This window comes from Rhagoletis pomonella, unplaced genomic scaffold (genome assembly GCF_013731165.1).
Source record: "Rhagoletis pomonella isolate Grant_MI unplaced genomic scaffold, Rhpom_1.0 Rhpom_scaffold_00002, whole genome shotgun sequence".
Taxonomy (NCBI): domain Eukaryota; kingdom Metazoa; phylum Arthropoda; class Insecta; order Diptera; family Tephritidae; genus Rhagoletis; species Rhagoletis pomonella.
In genome coordinates this window covers 50978455-51000195 of record NW_023458556.1, presented here as the reverse complement: position 1 = coordinate 51000195, position 21741 = coordinate 50978455, and the positions used below count along the sequence as shown (strand labels likewise).

Below are 21741 nucleotides of genomic sequence, written 5' to 3'. Positions count from 1 at the left end.
TTTCCATTTCCCGCTTTGAAATAAATAAAACAGCGGCATACTTTTTGCACATCTTCCCCGACTTAGTAAGTATCAGGTATGAGGCATTTGCAAGCGATGTCTTGAGGGTCTCATACTAGAGGACCAGTGAACTCTTTAACAGACGAAACGAAGTTTAACGGAAAAATCGGTGGTGGTGCCTATATTTTATTGGGAATCTAGCCTGCCGTCGATGGGCCGCTAGGATACCGTAGGCTGAGGTTTGGCACTTTAAGAAAGAACTTGGTATGCTGCAAAGCTGAAAGGCAAACGACAATGAGAGCATTGGGCTCATTAATTGTTCGCTAAAAATTAATTAAGGAATGGCTGGTAAGTTGGCTACAAAAAATACGCCAATCAGGTGGGCGTCGAAGCACCTAGGATTATTCTGTGTGCGAAAATCAAGATTTATGAAATTGTAAGGCTTGACTATTTGGCCCCTGGAGACGGTCAAGAAAACTTTTTAGGTTCACACAGCAGCAATTTTCAATTTATGTTGGTATTTTAACAGCAAACTTTTCAATTGAAATGCAGCAGTGGGGAGTAAAAGACAAATATAATCTAAATGTTCCAGGGAAAAATACTTGGTGGAATTATTCAGAAACTTTGTACTAAGCTTTCCATATTTAGCGAGGCTTAAGATTAGCCATTTAGGCTGGAGCTTTCTAAGCTGATCCATGCCATTTACATCAGGGGCCCTGCGGATTTTTCTTCTCAGTAATATATGCCTGGGTAAGCGACTTAATCTATCTGTTTTCTATGGACATTTCAAACAAATCTTTTGACGATAACATAAAACCAATTAAACTACATTAGCGCTATTATTTATGGACTTTTTAACATAATAAATCCTTTTTTAAGTAGCAGTAAAAGCAGATTATTTACAATAATAAAAAATAGCAGTATTTGCGGTAAAAATTCTCTAATGTGAACACTCACCATAAAAAGAATAATTCTACTTATCACTGAAACATCGAAACGAACATAAAAACCCAACCTCATAACCCCAGCGTTGCTTAATCCTCCAAAGACGAATTTACATTAATATTTAAAGGCTAATGTCGGCCATTAAACAATGTTTAATATTCACACAGCCCACACTTCCAGAGAGTAGGAAAACAATTGAGACTTATGTACGACCGTTAAGGCAGCGAAGGCAGCATACAAGCAGCAGGCAGAAACAGATGAACCCCACGTTTGTGACATAAAACTGCAAATTAAAATTTAAAATTTCTAGCTAACGTAAAACCGAAATACATACGTAGATGAAGTAAGCATGAAAACATATTTACACTAACGTGCGAGTTGTATGCGGCTGCTGCTGATGAACCGCAAGCGACCCACAGATACCAGTATGGCGAAGTCGAAATGGGTATTTTGGTAGTGGGACGAAGAAATGAGTTAGTAAAGGAGACAATGTCAAGCATTAATGTGGATCACTGGAGAGGCGGACATGGAGAGACAGCGCGGGAGCAAGCGCTCGTCGCTTGAGGTCTGCAGAAGTAGGGCAACCAACTCCCCGCTTTGTGCTCCATGCGTGGCGATGTAGCTTGAAAATATGTACAAATAAACACAATCTCACACAAAAATTAAATTCAAATATATTTTCGCGTCAACAAATTTACTTGTATGCGCGCGTAGATAAAAGCAGCACAGACAAGAAGTCAAAAAAAAAAAAAACAAGCGCAGCGTGTTTTGCTGGAGTAAATTTATCTGTAAATAAGCAACAAAGTACCAAAGATAATGCGCGACTATATATATGCGAAAGGACGGCAAGCGGGCCGAGGAAAGACCGCGAAAACGACAAGCAGGACGCCGACAGAGGAGTACAAGAATTAACAGCAGGCATAGCGCAGAGACAAGGCCCACAAGGACGACAAGCAGACGACTACCAGGCCAAGCGGTCGACAAGCTAACATGTCATGCTGTTGAACTTAGAGATAAAATAAATGGTGCTGCAACCGGATGTAGGGAAGGAGAGCAAGTGACGCCTCCCACTGATACTTAATTCCAAAGCACAGCGAAGTAAAATTACAAAAGTGTTGCGATTGCGAAGGGGAATGTTGGAGTGTGGGAGGTGTGCACTGTCCGATATGGCTGCCACATAGCTGACAGTCACATTAAATGTGGCAATCGTAATGCTAAGTGCACCAAAAAAAAATAAAAAATTAAATAAAACCGCATAGAACAGTTTGTAGTGAAATTAGGTCGGAATGGTAGTAGGAATTAGTAGCAGCAAACACTTTGCCACCAACTGCATTTTGCATGAAAATTTTGGTCAAAGTACTGCCAGTGGTTTCGAATCGCTTTGCACAAACACACAAGTTATTTTCCATATCTCGCACATTGAACGCATGCTTGCCTGGCAATATTAATATGTGTGCTCGTGTATGCCTACGGTGACCATTCGTACTGATTTTGGAGGGACAGTATCAATTTCAAGAAAATTGTCCCGCTAGAATTGAAGTAGGTTTTGTTTTTTGCTTAAAAATCACTTGTATAATTATTTTTTCCATTTTTTTTTTTTTTAATGAATCAACTCTAACTTGAGTTCAGTGAAATTATAAAAAAATACTTATTCCCTCAAAAGTCATTGATATGAAAAATATTAAGTTGTAGGTACAGTGACGAAAATATAAATTGGGAAAAGACATTTTAGCATTTTTTTTCGATTATTTAATGTTTATTATTTTTATGTGAAAGTATAGCTCGTTGTTAGATACAAATACCATGTATGTCAAAAATTCAAACTTTGCACAAAAATTAACAAAATTGGACAAAATTTCATCAAAATTTTGAGCTCTTTAATTGCAGTTCTCAGAAACATTCTGAGTATGCAGTTTTGAAGCAAATTTTAAGTAGCTTGGACTTACCGTAGATTTTTGGTAAATTTTTTTTGTTAAAGGTGTTGCCCATTTTTAACATACTTTGTATGGACCAAGCTAGTTCAATTTTGCACTTTTTTATTCATAAAAACTCTGGAAAGTCTGATTAAAATATTTAAAATTTAAATTTAATTTTGTATTTATATACATTTTCGTTATCGTACATTTATGTATATATATTGTGCGTATAAATTTTTGCGATCATTTTTTCTCTTTGTTGTTTTTTAAATAAAACTGTCTTTTTATTCTAAAAACAGTATTGTAGGTTCCGATTCGATGCTTTAGAAATGTCCAGATTTTTGGCCACAGAAATCTGGTCACCGTATGTATGCCGCTCAGTCACTGGCAGCGATTATAGCCACCAAGGATGCATAAAAACCACAAAAACAACAAAATTACCAACTACCAAACGACTATGTGGAATGTCATGCTGCGCGACTGTCGAGCAGACTCTCTGCTTGTTTGCTTTTTTCTCTTTGTAGGTTTGCATATGGTAAATGGCAACTCAACATTTTGTACAAAATTTTATGAAAATAAATGAGTGGTTTTTGGTTAGAAAGTTGGGCGACGTAAACATTTTCCTAAAAAGTGGTTGCTTAATATTTGAGCATAAGGCCATGAGTTTAAATTTAATTCATTCCATTAAATCAAATCGGGAGAATTTTTAAGAGACCTTCGCAAGGAAACTAGCGGTGATATTAGTTTATTGATAATACATATGCAGTCGCTATCAGAAACGACGGTATACTCTTAATTTCCTTTTAAAGAGGCGGTTTTGAAATCCTAATATGCTATGACCTGGACGAAATAACATGGACTGTAAATGGCAGCATGCATGGACTGTAAATGGCAGCTGAAACCCGATTTCAAAGGCATACTGGGCAGCACAATGGAACAGCCTAAAGTTGCTATCTGTCTGGTAAAGTCAAGATGGAAGTAGCAAATAGTCGGAGGTATGACCGATTCCAATCCAGGAAGCTGAAACTGTAGCGGAGGTATTCACCTACAATTGGCTTGCGAGATAAGTAGGTACTGCGCTCTGATCAAGGAAGAAATTTCTAATCGGCGGTGTTCCAAGAGATGTGTCAGATATTGGGTATCCGAAGAAATCGAACAACGTCTCTTCATTCCCAATCAGATGGCATGGTGCATCGGTGCAATCGGACCTTGGAAGAGCATTTGAGAAAGATTGGGATGTCCACAAACGTTAGTTGTTGATGGAACATCGGTCGACGGACAAAGCTGCTGCAACAGTAATTTTCGGCTGTGAACTCTCGTTAGCCTAGTGATGTGAAATTTCGTAGTAAGTGGCGATAAAAGGAAGAACTGAGGGAATTATATGTATTCCTTTATGAGGCAATGTATTCGAATTAACTGGGAAGGCAAGTGACCCACAAAACGGTGTGTCGAATCCAGACCGTTGAAAGACCGCGAAAAAAATTATGGATTTGGAGAAGCTCGTAGCGTTTAAAATAGCAATTGTGTCTTATGAGGACAATCAAAGTTAGATGAAAGACAATGTGACGAATACTGCGAATACGAGAATAAGAGTGCAAATTGAACGTAGGTGCTTCGATATTGAAAGGAATTTTACGGAAATTGCAGGATACATGTTGACTAGAAGCACAGGACGGCACTGGTATTTACATAAAGGCGCTGCAACAGAGCAAATGGAGTTCGGTTGTAAAACAGTAAGCTATGAGTAAAGAGTTGCGTTGCGAATTGCCAAACTAACTAGCTACGAGTAAAGTTACCAAGCTTGAAGTTGAAGTCTTGCAAATTGTGTTGAACAAGAAGACTTTTACTCAATAGGTGGATTTTATTAAATTCTTTTAAAGTGGTAATAAGACCAATTTTTTATTTCCTTTTTTAAATGAAATATAAGAAATACATAAAAAAATTCCGTTTTTTATCCTTTTACTAAAATCTTTGGTTGAACTTTTACTGTAAAAAACTACCCTTTACACATCAAGGAAATACAAATTTAATTTTTGTGAAAACAGATCAAAAAAATATAACTTGATCTAAAAATCTACCAGTGGTAGCTTAGGTATCCGTCTTTTACCATATCGCTATCAATAGCGTCATACCTAATCCTTTCAAGGACGAGGCAGGCAAGAAGGGTAAATGGAGTTGTCATGCATCCATATCACAGTCAGGTATTCTTAGCACGAGCATAGATGAGTCAACAGTCCCACAAGCTGTGTGCAGTTCCATTTGTTGCGAGGTTGAAGCCAATATGGAGTTATCCCCGCAGTGGCCCCTGTGGTTTATGACGGCGTCTTCGATGGCCTAAGGTGGTTGCGAACCAAGAAATGCCTGGTTTTAGCCTTCTCTGACCAAATTGTCAAACGTCTCAGTACCACGTACTCCCGAGTGACCTGGTGCTCAGAGTAGAATAAGTACGTTTTGCCGTGAGAAAATAATTTCATTAAAACGGATGACGTCGCGTAACTCAAAATGGCAAGGAATCTCTCGAAATATTATTACATGCTCACTTCCCTGCTGTTGAGGACCTTGACACTGCAGCGTACATAACATGGACTTCATGCTGGAGGCTCAGTTTCCTTTCGTTTTTAGTCAGCGGTTTAGTAGTTCAACCCGAGAAGGACTCGTTTTTAACTTGGCAAATTAAACTGTCAGTTTGGAAAGCACCCGTTGTAAAATGGAAAAAATTTCGTCCGCGTATTTTTCTACAATAAGGACTGTCTCTCAACTCATCTCTGTACATGAGGACCCCTGAAGTTTTGTCGATTGCATTTTAGCGACAGGCAATTCACTTGCCCGCTTATATGTATTTAAAGCAACTGGCAATCAGTGTGGAAGCGGCACCAGTGTCGAGGGAATTGCTTTAAATTTTCTACAAATTGCCTTAAAAATTTATTTCAATTCACTCACATAGCGTTCAAAATTGGCAAGTTAAGGCCTTCAGATTATTATTGCTCATAAAATTTGCCTTTCCTTTTTTGTTAATATACATATTTATTTTATATAACTTATTCACAAGATACTCTATTAAGTGGCATGTGTACAATAAATCAAAATTTATTTTTTTGCTTGAATGTATGTATGTATGTATGTACATATTTGCACACAAAAGCCAACCTTTTCTATTATCGCTTACGTGATGTACAATTCGCTTTATGAGCTAGGCTGAAAAGAAACTTTTTCATAGCCGCTCATAACCAACAGCATCACTACTAATAATAGCAATAATAATATTTTCGCTTATAAAATAAATATACAAAAGTATAATAGTAAAATTTTACTGCAAATACGTTATTGCCGGTGAATAAAAATAAACATATTGAAATAAGAAAGTTATCAGAGATTATGCCAATTTTTTTCTGAACCTTCATTTAATAGCCTAATGACCACAAAAAATACATTTAATTTTCCACGTGCTTACCAATCTCACCGTTTCAAAGCGATGAGAGGACAAACGTAAATATATACACAGTCAGCGTCAATAATATGTATACCCTGACGTTTTGACGAATTTATTTGTTTATATTTTCCATACCAAATTTGTCTTATTTTTTATGAAAACGTAATTCATGCAACAAAAGCCGCCAAAAATAAAATTTTTTAATTTGATAAATTGAAAGAAATACCAAGAAATTTTCATCGAAATTTTAAATTTTTCAATTCGGTTAAATTTTAGTACCATAAAGGCACGTCTTAAGTCGCTAAAAATTACCGTTAATTTTTTTTGTTATTTTCCGAAGGTATTGCGCCTTATCTTCCATATAACGCATGATCAGAATTTTTTTTTTTCTACTCAAAAATCAACGGTAATTTTTAGAGACCTGAAACTTGCCCGGTATGCATATTTTTGACACTAACTGTATAAGTAGATACCTATGCGCATATGTAACATTTCAGAATTTTTATTCCTAACATCTTTTTGCGGTTACAGTTTTCCCTTCTGAGATATTCATGCACTGCATTTTGAAATATGAGTAAGGATTATGTTTGAAAAGTGTACTGAAATACATTATTCCCCGAATACAAGTAAACATTAAATGTTTGCAGAAAAGTGCTTCTCAGCGATGAATATCGAATACCGTAATCACCTTAAAAGTTAAATAATTAATTTTTTGAACTTGAAACCATTATAATTCCACAGCTTTCAAACTTTGGAAACGTGTACTTTTCAGTTAAGAGTCCTCACAAAGTTGTAATCCTATGTGGCCACATTTTCAACTTTACAAGAAGATTATGGTTCAAATAATTCTCAAATTTTCAAGAATATGGATCAGAGACAGATTTCGTTCCGTTTGAGACATAAGTTGTAAACTCCAATAAATGGTCCAAGACTCTGCAGCCTCAGCCATGACGTACGAAGGGATCTAAGTGGTCCAATTCTGGAAGTATTCCGTACCCGTTGGTGAAGGGTAAGATCAAGTGCAGAGAGACTTCGCTTCGCCAGCTTGCGAGAAGGGGATTCTGATTACTATGCATTACAAGATAGAACGCCGAAATAAAGCACAATAAAATACGTATTTTTCATTTTGTCAAACCTGAAAAGAAGAAATCTGATTTAGTGACAAACTTACTAAGTGTAATTTAACAAGCTCTTATTGTTTTATCACGAAGAAAGCTCCAACCTCTCTTTGAATACGCTCTCTTTTCTAAAAACGCTATAATTGCAAATCTTCTTATGAGTATAATTATATGTGCATGATTAAAATTTGATATAAATATACATACATATGTAATGCGAACCCATGCAACGTCTGGGGGTGTAGATAACGTTCGTTTAAATAGAACATTAAAAACAACAACAAAGCAAGCATGCTCACAGCGATTTCCGGGTGTTATTTGTATGGTCTTTCATTGCTAATGACGCCCTTCTACCGCCTATGGATTACGCCTTTTCCTCACAATGTCTGCCTCCCTTCTAGGCTAACTATCTGTTGTCTGCTTGTCTACTAAATATGCTTTGACTTTTTCGGTGAGCAAAGCTAACTATTTTCTTTGGTTTAAGGGCTTATATTAGCCTACCAAATTTTTATACCCGAGCGCACTTGTGCACAAGGGTATATTAACTTTGTTCGCATACCTGTTGCTGGTAACAGCCTAAAGGTATCGAGATAGATATAGACATATGTATACGTATTTAACAAAATACACAGAATGAAAGTTTAAATAGATTAAGCCATGTCTGTCTTTGCGTCCGTCCATATCTCAAGGAAAGCTAATACGTGTATTTCTTTTCTAAGGACCAATTTATACCAAACTTTGCACAGTTGTTGACTTGAAACTTTTTGTAATCGGACAAAAACCACGCCCGCATCACACGTAACGGTAATTTACAGAAATACGAATACTGCGATTAATGAGTACCTAAAGTTGGTTCAATCAAGTATTGATGCAATATCCTCTTAGCAATAAATTTAAAAAAAATGTAAGTGGCGGTGCCACCGATTAATCAAGTGCTTCCAAGCTCGGTGTAATTACTTCCCTTGCTACAAAGAGCGCGGCTCCGCCCACTTATGATAATATAAACGTGCCTACGTAAGCGCTTTATCGATTTTTACTAAACTTGGTTAAATTATTTCATTGAGGACCGTTTTCGCAAGTAGGTTTTAAAATGTATCTGCCAATTAAACACAAATTTTGTTCTGAAAAAAAAAAATGTGTTTAAAGGGCAGGTAAATTTTAAAACCTACATGAGAAAATGGCAGTCTCGGACATTTTTCAAATGAGGGAAAACCCCTCAACTTATCACGTTAAGGTCAAGGAAACGATATTTGATTCGTGCGACGGATATATGAAGTTCGGTACTGCCCTAACGTAGAATTCTTTATTTTTTATTACCTTTTTTGTAGGACTTCCAGTGTTGTTGTTCTTCTGCTCTTCATGCTTTGAGAATTTCATTAGGGGTATTCACGATCTAGTGCATACTGTCTAGCATTTTATTGTTGTCTCGTGTGTTCAAACAACAACAAAACTAGCCAATCATGCTATCTATGCACCATGCTAGACAGTATGCACCGGAACGTGAATACTTCTATTATTTTGCTTTTACGCTTTCCGGTGTTTTTTCCAATCAACTTTATTGGGCTTGACGTTAGGGCTATACGTACATATGTATATATGCAAGGCGAATATATGCAATTTAAGTGTTGTGTTGCGAACAGATTTCCTTTGCAGCTATATGAAAGCAAGTGTGAGTCTGAGTGGAAGTACTATATACATATGTACGGAAGTCGGCATACCTTTTATAGTTAATCCTGCGGATGCCTTAGATTACGTCCAAAGATTACTGGCAACGAAATGTTTTTTTATACGCATGTATGTATGTACCACATACATATGTACATATGTATATATTGAGCTATACATTCCATACATACTTACATCCTTACATATATTGCCCATAGCATACCTCAAACGCTATGTTAGTATTCGCCTTATTATATTAGCTACATCAAAGCAGAGATAACCACCCTTGACTACATCTAATGCAGAGGTAACCATCCTTGACTATTTTGCGGCCATCGCCACAGAAATATAGTTAGATTTCGTCAAAGAAAACATACAGATAATAAGAGACTTTTAGCTCCTTCCTAATAAACTTAAAGTCAGCTTAAAGTTGATACATTTCCTACAGGGATTTGTGCTTCTATAGTTATATGTATGTACATATATGTATGTGTATATTTATGTATGCACATAAACACGTTAACAAACGTTTAACATGACCCTACTAACATCTTTTTAATGTGTTTGCCATTGTAAACTGCGACTTGCTAACAACCTCACTCACAATTCATATGTATCTTAAGTTGGCCTACAACCTTTGCGTCCTACTTGCGGTTGACACTTTGCTGCCCTTATCTTTTATTCTCTTTCTCTTTTATTGCTGTTATTATTTAAATTATGTCATTCTGTAATTAGCAAATGTGACAAAGACGCATTAAGTCCAACTAACTAACCAATAATAACTACTAACAAGAGATGCGGGAAACACATTAGAAGAAGGCAACTGTAAAAAAAAGAAATTATGATAAAAATGCATCTATGAGAAAAGCTAAAAGTCTTCTTAAGGAACATTTTTTAGTGCTAATATATTAAGCTTGATTTAATTAATTTAAATAAAGTTTAACGTGACCCGTTTTTCAGTGCGAATTTATTTTAGTTGTCGTGTAGAGCAACACTGTTTTTTTCTTTATGCAAATTACGAAACTTTATTTTCACTTTAGATATGAACGCGGGCTAAAATTCTAAAAAACTATAGATGGAAATTTTATTTTTTCGTAAGAAATTTTAAAATTTTGGGAGTCACTCTCGACACTTATTTTTCTTTAAAAGGGGAGTTCGAAAGGGAAAAAGGAAACATAATGTTAAAGTTGTAAAACCATATATACACACTAGACCCATACGGCACTTTAACGAGATGGTCCTGATCAACACTACCGTCTGTATGTGCTTTAAGTATACTAGGTTGCGATGAGAATGATAATTAAGCAATTGCCATTTCACACACATACCGATATGTGGAAGAACAGTCAAATGCAATCATATCGTGGGGGAGGGGGCCCCCAAGCAGCGTCAGAGAAGAATATCGCCACCATGTCCATCTATCTATTGGCATGCATTTGAAATGCTCTGCAGAGTGCTTTAACGCTTAGAATATTTCGGGTAGAGTTGGGATTAAATAGTGATATCCCTAATAGAAAGTTGTTAGCAAAAAAGAAAACCGACTTCAATTCTCATATAAAAAAAAAAAATAAATATATATATATATATATATGCGGTAACATGTATAAAAGATTTAAAAAATAATAAAAATAATTTGGAAGTCGGTTAAAAATTACTTTACGAATGTTTCAAACGTATACAAGTTGACGCCTCATCTAAGTACCCAGCATCCCCATTATTCCTAATTTATTTTCCTTTTCGGCACACATTCTGCATGATACTCTCAAATAATGTTCACCAACCATTCATTTCTGATTTAATGGGCCATTCAGCAAAATTTCTGCTACCTTTGCAATTTCTGCCCTACGAGCAAATTTTGCAAAACAATAATGTTTAGCATATGAAGAATCAATAATCTAATATTTTTATGAGTTTTTCGCATTTTTATTGCTGCTATTGTTTAATACAACATCTTTTGTCTCATCGGTTATACATATTTCTCTACGAATTTTGCCTCACAATGTACTTTATTACCCGAACAGTTGGATAATGAAATTTTTATTTACCTTCACATACATATATAGGACGGGCATTAACAGAGATTTGTAGAGCGTAATTTTTGTCCGTCGAAAGAGGACCCTGTTTTTCAGTTGCCTGCCGAGCACATTGTAGCACCCCAGTTATATATTATAGCCGTATAAATAAATCAGACAAACGATGGTACATTTTTTTGACTCTTCTATTCCAAACGTCTCCAATTTCACAAAAAAATTTAGGAAAATACATTGTGTAAAAGCACCACAGAGTCGAATGGTAAAAGCACACATATCTGCATACGAGGGGAGGCTGAAAATTTTTGAGCCTAAGTAACTTTAAATAACTTTAAGTGTCATTAATATCTTGTCCTGCGTGCCACTAATTGCTAATATCCTTAGTACTAAAAATACCGAATTTCATGTCATTAACATTATTAGGCTTTCAAAAATGGAGCCGTAAACATCGCCATGCGCGCGCTGTGTGACATTAGAGTGCGGAGCTGTCATCAAATTCCTCACAAAGAAAAACAAAACGCCAACGGAACGTTCATTTTCCAACACTAACAACAGCGAGTCGCTGGAAGATGATACCAGGTCAGGACGTCCAATTACTGCCGTTACCACGGTTTTTTGGTATTGTGAAGGTATTCTGTTCATCAAATATCTTCCTAAAAACTGCAATGAACGGATACTTTTATGCCACATTGTTGACAAAAGTGTATCAAGTGATTGTCGAGAAACGAAGAGGGCAAATGAGTCCTGGTTTTGCAAGACAATGCACCCGAGCACACTGAGCGAGCTGCAAGGCGTACCCTGGCTACCCTCCATGCATTCCAGACCTGGCGCCCAGCGATTACTTACTGTTAAACAGAATCTCCGAGGACGAACATTTTCGAGTGAGGATTGAAGGCGGCAGTAGACGAGATTTTCGAAGACAAATATGGTGAATATTTTGTCACTGGGTTAAAAGCCGTTTATGGTAAGTGTAAGAAGTGCATTGAAGTAGAGGGAGATTGTATAGAAAAATGAAATTTGTATGCCTACATTTCTATATTTCTATCAGCTGTTTTGAAACCTTAGGCTCAAAACTTTTCAGCCTCCCCTCGTATTTAGTAAACGCTGTTAGCAACCACCAAACACCGCAAAGTATTAACCCAATCGGTGCGCCAATGAACACAGCAGTGCCAAAGAAAATGAAGGAATTAAAATAATTGGTATGAGTGAGTATTTACATACATACATACAGTGACTCAAAAAATTACCTCATGTTGATTCTTTTTAAATATTCGTAATATTTTCCGAGTTAAACTTTTTCTGTTATTTTTCTATAAAAATGCCGTCCATGCTTTTAACCAAAACCATATTAATCACAGTTTCAAAATTTCAACAAATTTTCAAAAAAAATTTCAACTTTTTAGTCGGAGTATTAGGAACGTTTTTGGATATGCAGGTTTATAGCCCAAGTACAAGTTAGAGGTGGCAGATATTTGCGTACCTGTGACCTGGTCACGGTTACTCAAAAGTCTCGAGTACCTGCTGTGACAACTTACAAAAAAGTCACAGTGACAGACTGAGACAAAACAATAGTCGCAGTGATGTTTTTGTAGTAGGATTGCTACTAACTGTGACTGTGATAAAGTAGCAGTCGCAATTACATATCGAGAAACTGCGGCCAGTGATGTTAACCTTAAAGAAATTTTCTAATAGTGAAAGGTTATTTAAGACCAAAATGTGATTAATGTTGCTCGATATTAGAATTTCATACCATTAAAAACGTGTGTGAATGTCCAAAAAATGGCGAAATAGTCAGTGATGACAAATAAATGAATAATGCCCTTAATTCATGCGGTAAAAGATTTCTGTTTTGCAACTTTTTATACCCGAGCGCACTTGTGCACAAGGGTATTATAACTTTGTTCACATAACGGTTGTTTGTAACAGGCAAAACGAATCGAGATAGATATAGACAAATGTATACATAAATGATCAGAATGAAAAGAGAAATCGATTAAGCGGTGACTGTCTGTCCGTCCGTCCGTCCGTCCGTCCGTCCGTCCGTCCGTCCGTCCGTCCGTCTGTGCACACGATAACTCGAGTAAAAATTGAGATATCTTAACGAAACTTGGTACATGAACTTCTTTTGGGCGTGGGACGGATGGTATTGAAAATGGGCGAAATCGGATAATAACCACGCCTACCTCCCATATAACGGTAATTTTAAGAAATACGAAAACTGCGATATTTTAGTAACTACTTAAGATAATTCACTCAAAATTGATACTTACAATGAGTTTCAGACGGAAAACATGAATATTATAAATTTTTGGAAAATGGGCGTAGCCACGCCCACTTATGGTTACATGTGTATATCTTGGTAACCGCTGCACCAATTTCTTCCAAACTTGGCACAGTTGTTGGCCTTTGCACAGCATACCAAATGGCCGAAAATTTTAAAAATCGGACAATAACCACGCCTACCTCCCATATAACGGTAATTTTCAGAAAAACGAAAACTGCGATAGTTTAGTAACTACTGAAGATAATTCACTCAAAATTGATATTTGCAATGAGTTTTAGACGAAAAATAAGAATATTACAAAATTTTGGCAAATGGGCGTAGCCACGCCCACTTATGGTTACATGTGTATATCTTGGTAACCGCTACACCAATTTCTTCCAAACTTGGCACAGTTGTTGGTCCTGGTACAGCATACCAACTGGCCGAAAATTTCTAAAATCGGACAATAACCACGCCCACATCCCATATAACGGTAATTTCGAGAAATACAAAATCTTCGATAAATCAGTAAATATTGAAGCTAATTTATTCAAAATTGATGATTGCAACAATTCTTTACCAAGAAATACGTTTATGACAAAATTTTGGAAAGTGGGCGTAGCACCGCCCACTTGTGATCACATATATGTATCTCGCTAACCGTTCTAGCAATTTGTACCAAGCTCAGTATGGTTATTGTGCTTGCCACATAAAAGCAAACCTTTGCAAATTGTTGAAATCGGACTAAAATTGAGGCCGCTTTTCATATAACGGTAAATTTCAGATATGCTTGAAATTTCAATATTTCGAAATTTAAGGACGCTAATTTACTTAAAATGTATACACCCCGGTTTACCATGTAGCGGTAGCTTTCGGAAAGGTGGAAAACATATATTTAATACTTGCGCCGGGTATTTAATGTTCGGCTCCGCCCGAACTTAGACTTTCTTACTTGTTTGTACTGTTTTTGTCACAGTCACGGATGAAAATCACTGTGACTGCAAGGTCACAGTCACAAATAACGTTGTTCCTCAAATGTCACGAGATCGCCCATCTCTAGTACAAGTTTCAACTGGCTAAGAAATCGCGTTGATTTTTGAGAATTTTTTTTTGGAGACTGTTTCTGCGGCTTTTTTTCATATAACAATTGCAATTCACGAAAACGGGTTGATTTTTTGAAATTTTTTTTACGAACGGTCTCCCGCGTTTTATTTCATAAAAAATTCATGCTTATATGAAAAATAAAAATGCAAACATCCGGCAACAAACCAATTCTCAAAAATCTACGAGATTTTTAGCCGTTTGAAACTTGCACTTCATGACGCTAAAATTGTATGGGCTAAAAATGTCTATTGATTCACGTAAAAAAGTTGAAATTTTGATGAAAATTTATTTGAATTTTCTTAACATTTTTATAAAGTTTGAAACTGTATTTTATATAGTTTTGGTTAAAGCTCGGACATTGTTTCATAGAAAAATAACAACAAAAAATTTAACTTGAAAATATTACGAATATTTAAAAAAAAATCAAAACGTGGTCATTTGTTTGAGTCACTGTGCATATGTATTTACATGCGCAAGTGGGGGAAGAGAAAGTACAGGCATCACTGATTGCTTTCAATTATGCAATGAATAATCACGTAATTAAAGGAAGATCAGAGCTGAGATGGTGGTACGAGTATTAATGCATGCACAGGAGCTTGCGCGAAATTGACAGATGAGCAAGTGGGGGGAGGAAGTATCTGCATGGAAATGTAATTAAAAAGTTGTTAACTTAAAACGTTTACACAACTGACGACTGAGCCATTGGAGGCAGCTGAGTGGAGCATTGGAGCTGTGAAATAGTGGGACAGCAACAAAGGAGGAGTACAACAAAATATATGTATGTACATATGTAAATACGAGTTGACCACTTACCTGGTTAAATATTGAATTCCAAGCGCGTAGTTGAGCTGTCACACTGATAGTGGTATGTGCATAGTATTGTAAGCAGAGCCAATTTGTTGCAAGGAAAGTTTATAAACAATGAAGAGTAGAAACTAAGTAGACGCAGAACGACAATAAATTCCACATAAAAGATTTAGCGAATTGTGGCAGCGAAACTCGCGATTGGATTGGTTGTAGATTGAAACTAGCTTAGTGATTTTTGTGTGGTAGCTATGCCTTCGTAGCGTAAGAGTCACGTTATTAGCGGAGACAGGGCAATATATTGTATCTTTTTTTTTTGTATCAGAAAGTGCCGATGCACGTGCGTCGCAGGGACGCAACGATGCAAAACGGATTTATTAAACACTTGCTGCTGTAATTATTTATTTATAAACACTGATTTCACTTCACTTTTACCGCTGCACAGTCGAATTGTTGCTAATAAAGCAAAAGTGACTAATACAAAATCGATATCGCGTTGTATCGCAGAAATCACAATAAGACGGACAGCAAAAAGTACACGGAAACTATAGCTGATAGCACGTATACTTTAATTTTTATCTTTCTTTCTTCCGTAATTGTTAAGCAGAGAACTCGTATTTTTTTGCAAATTTTCAAGATTTTTTTTTAAATTTTTTTGTTAATAAATGTCACACTTTTCGCCGTTGCACGTTATTGATTTTCAGTTGAAATGAGTGCAGTTGGCGCAAAAAAAAATTCACGCACATCTGTTTGTATATATGTATATGTTAATAAGCGAAGTCACGCCGGATGACAGAGAAATGACGTTAAAATACAACACGGGCAAAGCAGCAGCTAATAAAATTCAAAAAAATAAATAAAAAATATGTACACAAAAAATAAATAACAAAACGGCACTCGAAACAAAGACGGAAAGCTTTGGAATTTACTGCTTCAACTAACTTCCGCTTTATTTACTTAATGTCTGCAAGCTTACTTATATATTTATCGCGGGCGTTTGTTGTTTTTTGCTGTTATTGAGCTACTGTTCTGCAAAAGGCCTTCGCTAAACGCTTTTGCTTACTGCAGCTTATTCTTATTTTGGTTTTTGTTTTTGGTTTTCCGCTTTCATTTGCTTTATTGCTTTAAACGATTGACAAATGACAAAAGTTTGCTGCCAAGAGAATTTTTACTTATTTTTGTTTGTTTATTTACTTTTCCAAACTTTTTGTCTTTGAACGCGGCGAATTTATTTTAATTTTATTTCTATTTTTTTCAAGCTCCTTAACAAGTGTTCGATTTCAATTCATCGAGACTCGATTACTTAATTTTCTTTTTTTTTTAACAGAAGTTTGTTTCCGGCAACGGCAGTCTGTTTCTTGTTTTACTTTCTTAGGCAGGTGTTGGTGTTGCGAATCTGTAAATAAAAATAAAAATAAATTATTTTTGTACATACAAATTTTTTTCAAGCTTACAGCTATTTAAATAAGCTGAGTTCAGATATGAGAGGTGTGGCAAGGAAATTGTATACGATATAAAGGAGGGTGTAAATATTTACGGAAATCCACAAAAAAATAAACACATTTTTTTGTGTTCAAATAAGGTCTGGTGCAATGACACTTAAACGTTCTTAAAATAAATAAAGTCGGGTGCAAAATAAAATTGCCTGCTCTTGATGACCGCAATTAAGCAGAGGTCACTGCTTCATTTGGCTCCGAACTACTCAGCCTTCCGTAAAATATTCTGTTTATATAAAACAGTCAAAAAAATGCGATGGAGGGGGCAAGTTGACATCTACTTCACTTGTCTTGTAAAGCAACGCGAACTCAGTGTTGGATTTGTCGTGTATGTAAGAGAGGCTTAGTCGTCGACTAGAGCCGTTAACACTCCGGCGGAGGAGAAGTAGGTGGCGTTCAAAGGTATTCTCTATGATCCCGATTTCAATGCCGAGGTGAGAGATCTTTGGTGCGAACATCAAAAAAAAATATAAAAACAAGTAAGGAAGTCTAAGTTCGGGCGGAGCCGAACATTAAATACCCGGCGCAAATATTAAATATATGATTTTCACCTTTCCGAAAGCTACCGCTACACGGTAAGCCCAGGTGTATCAATTTTGAGTAAATTAGCGTCCTTAAATTTCAAAATATTGACGTTTAAAGCATTTCTAAAATTTACCGTTACATGAAAAGCCATAATTTTAGTCCGATTTCAATAATTTTCATCGTTTTGCTTTTATGTAGCAAGCACAATAAAAATACCGAGTTTATTACAAATTGGTAGAACGTTTACCGAGATACATATATGTGATCATAAGTGGGCGGTGCCACGCCCATTTTTCAAAATTTTATTATAGACGTATTTCCTGGTAAGGAATTGTTGAAAGCATCAATTCTGAATAAATTGGCTTTAATATTTACTGATTTGTCGAAGATTTCGTATTTCTTCAAATTACCGTTATATGAGATGTGGGCGTGGTTATTGTCCGATTTTAAAACTTTTCGGAGATTTGGTATCCTGTACCAGGGCCAATAACTGTGCCAAGTTTGGAAAAAATCGGTGCAGCGGTTGCCAAGATATACACATGTAACCATAAGTGGGCGTGGCTACGCCCATTTTCCAAAAATTTATAACATTCTTATTTTTCGTCTAAAAATTATTGTAAATATCAATTTTGAGTTAATAATCTTCAGTAGTTACTAAAATATCGCAGTTTTCGTATTTCTGAAAATTACCGTTATATGGGAGGTAGGCGTGGTTATTGTCCGATTTTGCCCATTTTCAATACCATCCGTCCTACGCCCGAAAGAAGTACACGTACCAAGTTTCGTTAAGATATCTTAATTTTTACTCGAGTTATCGTGTGCACAGACGGACAGACGGACGGACGGACGGACGGACGGACAGACAGTCACTGCTTAATCGATTTCTCTTTTCATCCTGATCATTTATGTATACATTTGTCTATATCTATCTCGATTCGTTTTGCCTGTTACAAACAACCGTTATGTGAACAAAGTTATAATACCCTTGTGCACAAGTGCGCTCGGGTATAAAAACCAAAAAGGTTGTTTTCTAATAGCGGTCGCCCCTCGACAAGCAATGGCAAACCTCCCAGTGTATTTCTGCTATGAAAAACAGCTTTTCAGAAAAATACAATCGCCGTTCGGAGTCGGCGTAAGCACTAGCTGCTTCAAATGATTTAATCAAAACAATAAACATACTCGATTAAAGAGCAATAAATTTTCAGCGTAAAGTACTACGCAACGATTAATCACTTCCGCGTAATGAATTGCTATCATTTTCCTATCAAGTTTGATAAAACGCTTCGATATTCGCACATGTTGTATAAGTTGCGTTGTTTCCCGCTCATATTGCATATAAATAAAAAAATCTTTAATTTACCAATCGATTCTTCGAGAAAGACCCACCATAAGGATCGAATTAAAGGAAGTCATAATTCGCGGCGTAGTACTACCGTAATCAGGGATGGAATTTCAAATTTTCAAAATGTGCCTAATGGTCTTCAAAACTAGTGCCGAAAAGAAGATGAAAGTGCCACTAAATTAAAATTTCGTTCTTTTACGGCCTTTTAAGAACAATATATTTTTAAAAATAGTATTCTTAAAATACACTGAGGTAATATAATAATTATTAGTTAATTAAATTATTACAGTAAACTATGACATAAATTCATAGTATTCTAATTACGAAGGGGAAATACACCGAAATATAGCTACTCTGACGTGTTGACCTATATGCGAAATAATTTCTGTGAGACATTTTGACCAGTTTCAGTTTTTAATGATATTTTATAAAAGTCTAACTCACAAATTTAACAAACACTATATATGTACACAAATCGACATTTCAAACTTTGCACAAAACTTATAAAAAATCAGCAGGGTTTCGCAACAAAAAACTTTTAATTCAGAATTTTTAGAAAGATTCCAAGTTAACAATTTTACGCATTTTTTCCAATATAAAGTGTGTTTGAAAGTTTTGTAAATGGATGAAAACATACGACACCGTCAGCAAAAAAAAATATATATCAAAAATCAACGTGATTTTGCAGATACTTGCAATTTTATTTAATGGACTATAAAACTTCAAACTTAGAATCTTTCCAAAAACTCTCAATTAAAAGTTTGTTGCGAAAACTTACTTTTTGTGCTGCGTATATAGAATAACAATATTTCTTGCGGCCCTTATTTTAATTTTTTAGTGCTATTAATTTTCACTTTTTGTAATTTTTTAATCTATAATATAGTATGTGATTTTTTGTTACACATTTGCTTATTATGCTAAGTTTCTGTAATTTCTGATTGTGCGAAACAGGATAAAATGTGCCAAAAGTGCCTCTGAGAATGAAAGTGCCAAAAATGGCACTATTGTGCCTACTTTTCCATCACTGGCCATAATTATGTAGGAATTTCTTCGTCTACAGTGCAGTATTTTCATCTTCCAGCCAGAGTTCTTGGCATTGGGTTAGACAAAACTTTTTAGTTTTTCATTAGTTGAAAAATTGGCAAAAAATAGATTCCATTATCGGACTAGACTTAGAAGTTGCAGAATGAGTGAGAGTTTAAAAAAATTAAGAAAATCTTTACGGGTTTTTGGAAATCAATAGTTTATTGATGAGTTTCGCGGGAGCCCTAGCACTGCGCCGGTGCTGTTGGCCTCTTAGATGTTGCGGGAAAAATGTAGGAACACAAAATTTGGTGACGGGAGATAAGTTGCTGTGTCCGAGCTACACTTGCATATGTATATAAAAGCTCCGGTTTCCAAATTTGGCCACTTGCACCAAACGCAGTTAAAAAAAAAAATTAAATTCAATAGCAGCCCATCTATTTTTATACTTATATCTAAAATTTAGCTACTATTAATTACATTGATCGAGGGTTGCATTTTCATCGTATCGTAGATTAGTGGTAGGGTCATAATTGTAATAAAAATATAAGTTGTTTCAAGTTATAAAAAAAGTGTTGTGAAAATGAAAATTAGAACCGTGGGCCCAATCGGCCCATTTTTCGCAAACTTATGCACCTGCAATTAAAGTTTTGTTTTCAAAATTCGATATCTCAAAAACTGCTGCACAAAAAACAAGGAGGACCCCCTCAATTATGAAAGCTATCGGAGATACAAAACCCAAATTGTGTCTCATTTGGGCTGGAATGCCCCATATACTCTGCAACCTTTCTAACCTAGCGTGAAATTTAATTTAATTTGAAAAAAAGTTATCCAATAGGATCTACTTAATTTTACGCATTTATTATATTTATATACATATTATTATCTATATTTTTATGCATTTACCTATAAATTCTTTTTTGAGAAATTTCTGAAAACGTAAATATTTTTACTTTATGGATTCTGTAAAAATAAGCAGTTCTATGAATGTATGCATAACACCGATGACGTACGTATGTACATATATGTATATGTATTTAAACCTTTATAGCTGCCAGTGCTACGAATTACGCATGTGTAAGTTTACCTTGCTTACTAACTAGAATATTTCTATAAACTACATTGTATTTATCTAAAATTAATCTTTAGTCAAGTTTTATTTAAACTTCAATAATACCTAAAACCCTCTTTCCAGTTATTTTTAATGCCAATTCAAGTCATCGCGATTATCTACTTAAATTACATAGCTAAAAGTCATCTGCAAAAAAAAACACTCCCTTTCCGCGGTAGGGAACTTTAAAATTCGCAAACTCTCACATTTTCCACTTTTGATTTTCATGCTTCAATTAACGCAAAAGTTTTTCAGTGTAAGCCCATAGCGCGAAAAGACACATTGAATTCGTATCACATAAATTTTTTTTTTAACGGATGACTTAACAAACACATTGCAGAGTCAGCAAAGAGACTAAAATAAAATTGTTTTTTATTTTTATACCCGAGCGCACTTGTGCACAAGGGTATATTAATTTTGTTCACATAACGGTTGTTTGTAACAGCCAAAACGAATCGAGATAGATATAGACAAATGTATACATAAATGATCAGGATGAAAAAAGAAATCGATTAAGCCATGTCTGTCTGTCCGTCCGTCCGTCCGTCTGTCCGTCTGTCCGTCTGTCCGTCTGTCCGTCTGTCCGTGTACACGATAACTCGAGCGAAAATTGAGATATCTCAACGAAATTTGGTATGTAGGTTTCCCTTAATCCAAGGTAGGTTGGTATTGAAAATGGGCGAAATCGGACTTTAACCACGCCCACTTCCCATATAACGGTAATTTCCAGAAATACGAAAACTGCGATATTTTAGTAACTACTGAAGATAATTCACTCAAAATTGATATTTACAATAATTTTCAGACGAAAAATAAGAATATTATAAATTTTTGGAAAATGGGCGTAGCCACGCCCACTTATGGTTACATGTGTATATCTTGGTAACCGCTGCACCAATTTCTTCCACACTTGGCACAGTTGTTGGCCTTCGCATAACATACCAAATGGCCGAAAATTTTTAAAATCGC

General features: G+C 35.7%; 1 protein-coding gene across 4 annotated transcripts in view; it reads right to left on the bottom strand.

Moving 5' to 3' along the window:
* The window catches only part of LOC118733783 (furin-like protease 2), a 742634-nt gene that overhangs the window by 669629 nt on the left and 51264 nt on the right, over nt 1-21741 (bottom strand). For 3 of the 4 annotated variants that reach the window (XM_036463341.1, XM_036463345.1, XM_036463343.1), the window contains exons 2-3: nt 16252-16671; nt 15285-16109 (exon numbers count right to left, since the gene is read on the bottom strand). The gene's annotated coding sequence lies outside the window, so the exon portion shown is untranslated. The remainder of the gene's footprint in view (nt 1-15284; nt 16110-16251; nt 16672-21741) is intronic. The other variant, XM_036463342.1, reaches the window with a different exon arrangement.